Source organism: Leptinotarsa decemlineata, unplaced genomic scaffold (assembly GCF_025532065.1).
Source record: "Leptinotarsa decemlineata unplaced genomic scaffold, Ldec_3_MD MMD2_P_RNA_scaffold_14, whole genome shotgun sequence".
In the NCBI taxonomy this organism is placed as follows: domain Eukaryota; kingdom Metazoa; phylum Arthropoda; class Insecta; order Coleoptera; family Chrysomelidae; genus Leptinotarsa; species Leptinotarsa decemlineata.
Window position 1 is genome coordinate 6,914,513 of NW_027412528.1, and position 8,964 is coordinate 6,923,476.

Genomic DNA, 8,964 nt, shown 5'->3' on the forward strand with positions numbered 1-8,964 from the left:
ATTCAATTGATGTTTGTCATGATTATTGCCATCTAGTAAAAACTAAAGGTATTTGTGTTGCTGCAATTTTACAGTAAAAAGTTTTTGAAATATTACTACAAGAAAGAAGAACATAATTACAAATCAGATTTATACACTATTAGGAAATATAAACACAAATTATGTTGATACTAATTATTTCGCTAGTCGGTGAAAAATGTAATATTGAAGTAGGAGACAATAGGTATATGACTTAAATATGTACATTTTTTTAGTTTTTCATTGTACCTGGGCCAACCAGTACCTATTGGAATTTTATTTTATTTATTTTCATTCGGAAGACATGCTCATTAATTGATTGTTAGTATATCCAGGATGCATGTTGATATTATTATCTCAAAGACCATTCCTTACACCCTTCTGATAATCAGCAACGGGTTTACTCTGAGAAAATGCATTGAAATGATATGCACAGCGTTCTACATCTGTTCATCCAAGATTTATTTTGTTTTATGATGAGTCGCTAAAAATAAAAGCTCCATTTTTCCGATTTCCTCAAATGGCTATCACCTATTTTCATGAATATTGAAGGGAAATCTGTGAGTAATTTATGCCAATTGAATTATATAATACTATTATTATCTTACAAAAATTTCCAAAGGCATCAATACAAAGCATAACATAGAATACAAAATTATTTCATGCCGTTTTTTATCTTCTGTACATTTTCAAATATAGTAAATCTATCAAGTTATTGTGTAGGTTTTGTATTCCATGTAATACCTTTCAACATGGAAAAAACTAGTTATTTGTACGATGACATTGAATTTGGAAACACGGGCAAAAGAATAACAGTTTCGAATCAGTAAATCTCTATCACAACCAATCTTTCTACATCAGATGAAAATATGTTCTAGAACTGAAATATTGATTTCAATAATATATAGGTATTCATACACAGTAAATAAGAATAAAACATATTTTTTTCATTTCACTTAAAAAGACATAATCTGAAAGGGAGTACAAAAATAAAAATATTGAAGGAAAAATGAAATAATTGACTGAAATTGTGGAAGTTAAGTAAAGTCATTGAAAATACAAAAAGCATCAAGCAATTGAGTACAATGTTATCCTTGATTATTCGTTCCTATATATATTATAAATGAATGTTTTCACTCTGGTCCAGTCTTTGTTGTGAAACACACCTGGATATTTGTTTATCAAATCTAAATCTTTTTTTCCTAGGGGCTTTTTTTGAAGTAATTTTATTTTCAAAGTAATTTTTTACTAATTCTGTCTGTTCAGCTTTTCAAGCTGTTCTACCAATTATCTCAGATTTCGATTCAATATGTTGCTTATGTTGAGGTTTCACTGAAATAATAAAAAATGAAATTTATGATAGACAAACTATGATATAGTTAGTAAAGGTACAGAAAGCGCCAAATGTGACGGCAAGCCCGCCCCCATGCGCCAAACTCATTTTCAAAGTAACCTTCACTGCAGCTCTTGCAAGACATACAAATGCTCTGTACAGAGGCGTATCATTACTTGTACTCCAATGCTGTTGGCGTTTGGCATTGTCTGAATAATGTGTGTTGTTTTTGAGAAAACGCCTAAAATAAGTTCATTTTTGGATGAGTGTAAAATTATATAAAATTTTAATGAACTGTACTACTACCTATATTACTAAATAAAATATAATAATAAATTGAAAAGATGTCATGTTCCAGTTGCTACTATAATTGAAACTAATTATAGGTACCACACCGGCCGGCAAGAGGCTTATCGTAATCCAATAGTAATTTAGTTGGGAGAGTCTATAACTGTGTGGTCGCCGCCTTCATGTTTAGCGTTTGCTGTAATAATTTTTAAGAATATATTTACCTAATAATTTGAGTACTGCAACTGAATGTATGTTTTGAGTATCATCATCATTTTCCGATTCTTCTTCAGCCAACTCTTATTGTGAGTTGATATAAATTTCATGTAATGATTCACCTTTATATATATCCACCTCTCTTTCCATCAGTAAGAGAAGTTTCTATATTTTCGCTGTCTGATATATATCCTGGGGTAACGTAATTATTAATTCCAAGATAACAATAAAAATGCTTCATTCATATAGTTTATATTCCTTTATGATACTCATCATGAAAAATGTTAAAAGCAAGTCTTCGATACTTTTTTGAGAAAAATTAACAAATTGCTATTCTTGAAAACGAATATCACTTTTGAAAGATAAACTTGAATTTTCTTGTTGAAAAATTTGATGAAAAACCATAATGAACGTATTGCAAAATACTTTTTGTGGTATGTTTAAATAAATGATAGTTCAGTAAATTTCACCCAACTTCCTTCAATAAAGTGCTGTTCAATATGTTCAATAAGTTTTTACTGGACTATGAGTTTGGCACACCTCGTACAACAAAAAATATTTTGCCAGTTGTTTTTTCAAACAAAAATACTCTACATTGAAGTCAGATTTTCTCATATTATTGATTAATTTGAAGATATAGAAATGAGTCACAAATTATACCATCACTCAATAATTGTGTGTCCCATAAATTGTGGAAATTGTTCTGTTTCTTCCTGATTGAGATTAAGGATCTGCATAACTGTGGCAATTTGTTGGATGAAATCTGATCGGGATATTCTAAACCGGCTTCATGTGCAAATTTGCGAAGGACAACATCGCCTCTTGTCCATTTCACAGTTACTGGACATCCAAATAAATAAGGGTTGTTTTCAGGAACAATGTTTTCTGATTTTCGGATCGGATTTTGAGAAAAAAATCTATAAACGTTTGTAAATATGGGGGGAAAAGAATTGCTACTGGTTTGCTACCATTACCACCTGTTACAATTCGCTTATAGTATTTTGTTAATATTTTTTCTGATTCGGTTAATGCTTTTCCACATTCTTTTTGGTTAATGGAATCAACAGATTCGGTGTAAGTAGTGAGCTTCGTATAGTGAACGTCGCCAATTCGTTTTCTGTTGAATTAAATGGTTAGGGCAAGAGAAGCCTGAACCAAATTTTTGAAATGTTTTTTGTTGGTATAGTCTGATTCAAGAGAAACCATTGATCTATTTGCTATCTGTGTGACATTATACTTGAATTTTGTTATGTCACGAGTTAATGGCAGCAAAATGGATTTTTCCCATTGTTTTTCCCTGAGATCTTTGAAAGCTAAACTGCTTATTTCAGTCGTCCATTTGGAATCTATTAGTTCTTGAAACCGTTTTGCTTCTGTTACAATTTCCTGTCTGTTGGTGCATAAAAACGAGGGATCTTCTTTTAGAACAAGACGTATGAGAAGATCACATACTTTCTTTAAAGATGTCCCAATATGATTACTTGGTGATCGATAACTTTTTTTTTCAATGTCATATCCCCCAAGCCTTTTAGCACATTATTTTGCTAAATCAAATAGTTTTGGTTTCAAAATATCTTTGAGTGCATAGTGCACTCATTTTTCTAAACTCTATCAGGAATCTTGCTAATTCACACATTTTATTAGATCAAACTAATGTTATCTGATCTCTTTATGTTTTTTAAGATAATTTTCTTCAAAAGAGTATATCAAAACATCAGTTTTGGCAACCATTGATATTTCATCTGGTTTCATTATTAAAAATACCTGTTCCTCAACCCCCAATTTGTGTAAGGTACTATTTTGAGCAAACGAACAAGCGATAAGAGTTTGAGATAATGCTAATTGATTCTCATCAGTTCGAAAGCTATTGATATCTTTAAGAACACAGTTGTGCTTGTGGCGAGTCAGATAGTTTCTTGTTAATAATGCTTTACAATGACTGCATGGATAATATTTTCTATTCTCAGTTGGGTTGCTATATTTTGGCCGTGAATTGCCTTTCAAGTATTCATTGAAATTGCCAGCATTTCTAATCAACCATATTATTTTTTTCCTTTTTGCATGTTTTTAGGAAACGAAAGCATTTTTATGACTTTTTTGCAGTCATTATGGTTTCTTTTCAAGTAACGTTCAAAGTTTGTCACTTGTTTTCTTTTTAACATAGCTGAAAAATCGGAACAAATGAATTAAATTGAAGCTTTTAAACTGGTACATTATTTTTTTTGAAAGTATGTACTCAGTAGTTCAATTTGAAGGTCAGTCATGAAATTCTGGAACATTCAGAATAAACACTTTTAGGCTTTTTTATCAGTATATGAAAACGGAAAAAGAAAAAGTTGAGAATTATTTTAGAAGTTTTCAATTTTGATATATTGATGAACATTAAATCCGTTTTTGATTTTTTTTAATACAGTGGAACCATTAAATTGTGCACATGGAAAAATATATAAGAAAAATAACGATAAAAACAAACTGAAACTTCTCATTTGATTTATCTAAATTTTGAAGAGTTATAATAATTATTACCCTCATCATCATTGTAAAATTATTATTCTTCTATGATTCTTATTTTTCACAATGAACTCCATATTCTCTAAGGCTTAAGATACCACCGGTGTCTCGTCAGTACTGAACGAGTGTTGTTTAAAACAAATAATTATTTAAGATTTTTGAATTGTTAATCTATGATTAGTGACAGTTTGGTTGTCCCCAAATATACTATTTTCAAAATAAGAATAAAATGAAGATATATTGCTGAGTGCAGTAACGTGCAGCACGGCAAGCGCTTGGATGGGCAACCGATTCTAAAGCTAATATTCGTGGCAGTATCCTCCATTTTGCTAGGAATCGCACGTTAAAAAGTAGAACCTTAAAAATCTTCAGCTCGCCAGAAGTTTCGACTGGTATGAGGACAACTGATTGACGGTAAAACTCCAAACCCAAAATTCCGATGTCAGTCTGAGCTCTATTTAATTTTTAATGTTACTCAAAGTACTAACAACTAAACGTATCCATCATTAGTTTCCTAGTTTCATAAAAATGTGCCATTATAAAATTTCAAAATTTACACAACAATTTATGATGCACTGTTTGTACCTTTTCTTCTTGTTTCAGGGATTTCAAATCATTTTATATAGTAGACAATGGAAGTCCGAACTACTGAAATCGCATATTTACTTTCAGCTGTACTTTTTCAACATTACGCCACAATGGAGATGATTTAAAGCAAGCGTTGATCTCATCAGCGTATGTGGAATGACGGGAAGTGTTTGTCTGAAATCACCTGAAAGGACCAACAGAGTGCCGCCAAATAGTTTGTCGTTGTTTTTAACATCTTTCAATGTCCTGTTCAACGCCTCAAGCAAATGTTTGTGTGCCATATATGATGATTTTACACTGTTTCAAGCATGGGCGATTGTTTTTTAATGTTGCATACTATGTCAGGGTTATTTTGAATATTTAGTGGCAGCCTAAATACTGAATGAGCTGTTCTGCCTCCATCCAATAAAGTTGCCGCAATGTCCAATGATGCAACGGCCAATGCGATTCCATTATTTGATCGTATTTCAGCAAGAATTAGCGAAATAAGGAATGTTTTGCCAGTTCCACCGGGTGCATCCAAAAAGAAGAACCCACCTTGTCCTGCTGAAACTGCGAGCATAATGCGGTCATAAATGGTTCTTTGTTCATCATTCATTAGTGGGACATGGTGAGTAACAATCGATGCCATTTCTACAGTGTTGCACTGCAGTTCACGATTCATTTCAGTGTTCATTACATCAGATGCAGTTATACCGAAATGAGTGAGTGATAAGTTGGCAATGACAATGCAAAGATCCTCAGTAACAATCAATGCATCATTGTACATAGCGTCGCTGAATGTTATCGTTAGATCGTTGCAACGTGTACGATGTTGATGCAATATATCATCAGTCACTGAATCTTTGCATTCACTGACCTCATGCATTTATTTTTATGATATTTAGTATGTTATAAAAATATCCCTAGACTTTTCCGATGTGTATATATATATATATATATATATATATATATATATATATATATATATATATATATATATATATATATATATTGAAAGGTCAAATTTAGTTGACTGGTTATTATATAACTATAAATTATTTTTGATGTTTTCTGCTGGAGGAAAATTATGTTTGTTTTGTATGGCGTGTGTTGCGATGTTTGATTTATATGTTATGGGGTTCATGTATGCGTTTTTGTACCTGTCGTACCTTTGGATCAGTTTTTGTTTGGTTTGGTAAATATAGAATTTGTTGCAGTTTGAGCATTGTACCCTGTGCTTGGTTTTTTTCTTCTTCTTTTTCATAGTTTATTTTTTGTATTATTTTCGTGTTCGGCTTGTTGTGGTGTTGATGGGTTTGAAGATGTTTGTTAATTTTTTGATTTGGTGACGTATGTATGTGAATGCAGTCCATCGTTGTGTTATTTTATCTGTTGGAATAGTTTGATCCTTGTATTTTTTGTTTGATTCCATTTTATTATTTGTCTATGGTATTTTGGGTGTATCCGTTCTCGTTTGCTATTTGGCATATAATTTTCCTTTCCGTGTTACGGGCTTCATTGCTAAGTGGTATCCTTAGCATTCTGTATATGAATGCGTTATAGGCAGAATGATGCATTCAAACCGAATTAGCTTTATGACTGTCTTGTTTTATCATAAAATCCAATTGATACTAATAGCATACAAAAACTGGGCTAGGTACCCAGCAAGCAAGGTATCAAGCAAATTTTTTATAGGGATTTAGTTCGCTTTCTTTCTCAATAGGTACCTTTAGGTTGATACTAGGTCTTCTCTCTGGAGATGGGAGTAATTTTGGAAGCGATGCAAAATATCTTCTGGTTCCTAGAGGTGGTGGATGATCATTGCTGGATAGCATTATACCAATTCTCATAGAACGCCTCCTTCTACATTCACAAAATATGTATTATTAATATTTATACAATTGTAGAAATACTAAACCATGAAACAAACATGTCGGTTCACGAATGGTTCGTTTATCGTCTTATTGATCTAATTTATGTTGAGCAATACTGAGATTATCTACATTTAGCGTGTAGCATATAACTTTTTTTACACAACCGCACAAGCTAACGGCAGCTCTTCGTCAGGCGGCACAGGGTTATGGGTTCAAACTACCTTTCTTTTTTTATAGTCAATTGTCACGGATCGCCACTGGAATTTTTGGTGTTGTGAAACCTATTGAGTATTGACAGAGAGTAATGAAATGAAAGTGAAGTACCCAATAAAATTTTAATAATAACTCAAATACATGACATACAATGTGATGAGTATATACTGATCAGTTTTTAAATTGTTAGGTTTTCAACCGGCTTGATGATACTATCTTATACTGTTAATGTAATATAATGAAAATAGGAGAATGATAATTTTTCAATCAGATGATACTCATACATACCCAAAAATAGGTGAAACTGGCCTCAAATCTTCACACGAAAGTGGTAACATTCAAGTGGGTATAATGTTATTTGCTCTTCTGAATGGAAGCTCAGAGCCTGTGAAATAGGCACATGTTACTACCTATTTTATGTTTTTTATACTTGTAAGAAAAGAAGTTATTTTAAATTGTCGTCCCGACGTAGAACGTTTTTTTCAAGTTTTGTTTAGATACTTCTTGACTCCAGAGGGATTTTTCAACTACGATAGGTCTCAAAAAAAAATAAACAGATGAAATACTGCCTGTGCCTACTAGACATATCATCCATCACCAGAAAGAGAGCAGATGAATATGAGGTCTAATCCTCTCAACATATACTGCATGACTCGCGATTTTTCCACAATCTCACAAAAATGGCAATTTTCAAAGTTTTTTTGTTGAATAACAAAAACTAACTCGAACTTTAGAATCTTCAGCTTCAATGTGAAACTTGCCCCACCGCACAAAAGTGTAATACCCGTGTCTCTACAATACATGTCAGAATGAGAGGGCAAGGAACATGGCGTATTAGTACAAGATTGTAAACTGGTAAAGGCTGCACTATGAACATTGGATGTACGGGATTAGATGATTATATATTGACGCAAGAGCCAAGGACGGAACAGAGAATTGATGTCTTAATTACTTCTCTATCGCACCGTTTACAGCAATGTAGTCAAACTAGCCAAAAGCAAATATATTTGAAGTAGAATGAATAAAGCTACGAATAAATCAAAAGAAACTTGGTGTATCATTAATGAACTCTCTAGCAGGAGACATAAAAAATTTGTAGACATACCGTTTTCTCCTACTAAACTTAATGACTTCTCTATTGCCGAGGACTTGACGGAAAATATAAAAGCAGCCGGTGACCCCTTAAACTATGTGAATATTGAAGTTACGAAAACCTTTATATCATATGACTGACACAAATATTACCAAACTGCATGAAACATTATTCTTCATAAAAGATGAAAACTCCACAGATTCAGGTGAGATCTAGATAAAAATTCTATAAAATATTCCTATAAGAATACTCGATATATTAGTTGGTATAATAGATAATACATTCAGAGAAGGAATTTTTCCAGTTATTTGAAGAAGTCGATTGCGTTAGCACTGCTAAAGGGTGAAGTCATCAAGTCTCCGTCCAATTTCTCTAATCTCTGCAATTGATAAAAAAATTAGTTAAAACAAGACTCCTTTGCTTTCTGAATGAAAATAAAATAATAAGTAATTACCAGTTTGGTTTCCAACAGCAAAAAAACACTTTCGATGCCAGTTTCATTTCTTTACAATGTGTATTCCAACATAAATGACAGAGAGACAGTGGCTGCGGTCTTCTATTCTATTGAAGAATTGAAAACTGAATTTTGGTCTTATTTTAGGTTCTCACAACACTGTACAGTAGATTTATCAAGGTAAATATAGTGATACTGTTTTAATTTACAAATGAAGCTGTAAACTTCATGTTGTTGAATTTAATCTCATGATAATGAATAATGCACATATCAAGAAAAGAAAACAAATCGCATTTCACTTTTGTTTGTTTAAATATAAATGATGCAATTTGCGCAAGCTTTCTTCTTCTGGTACATTTCGCAACATTGATATCGTATTAAAATTGAATAACTT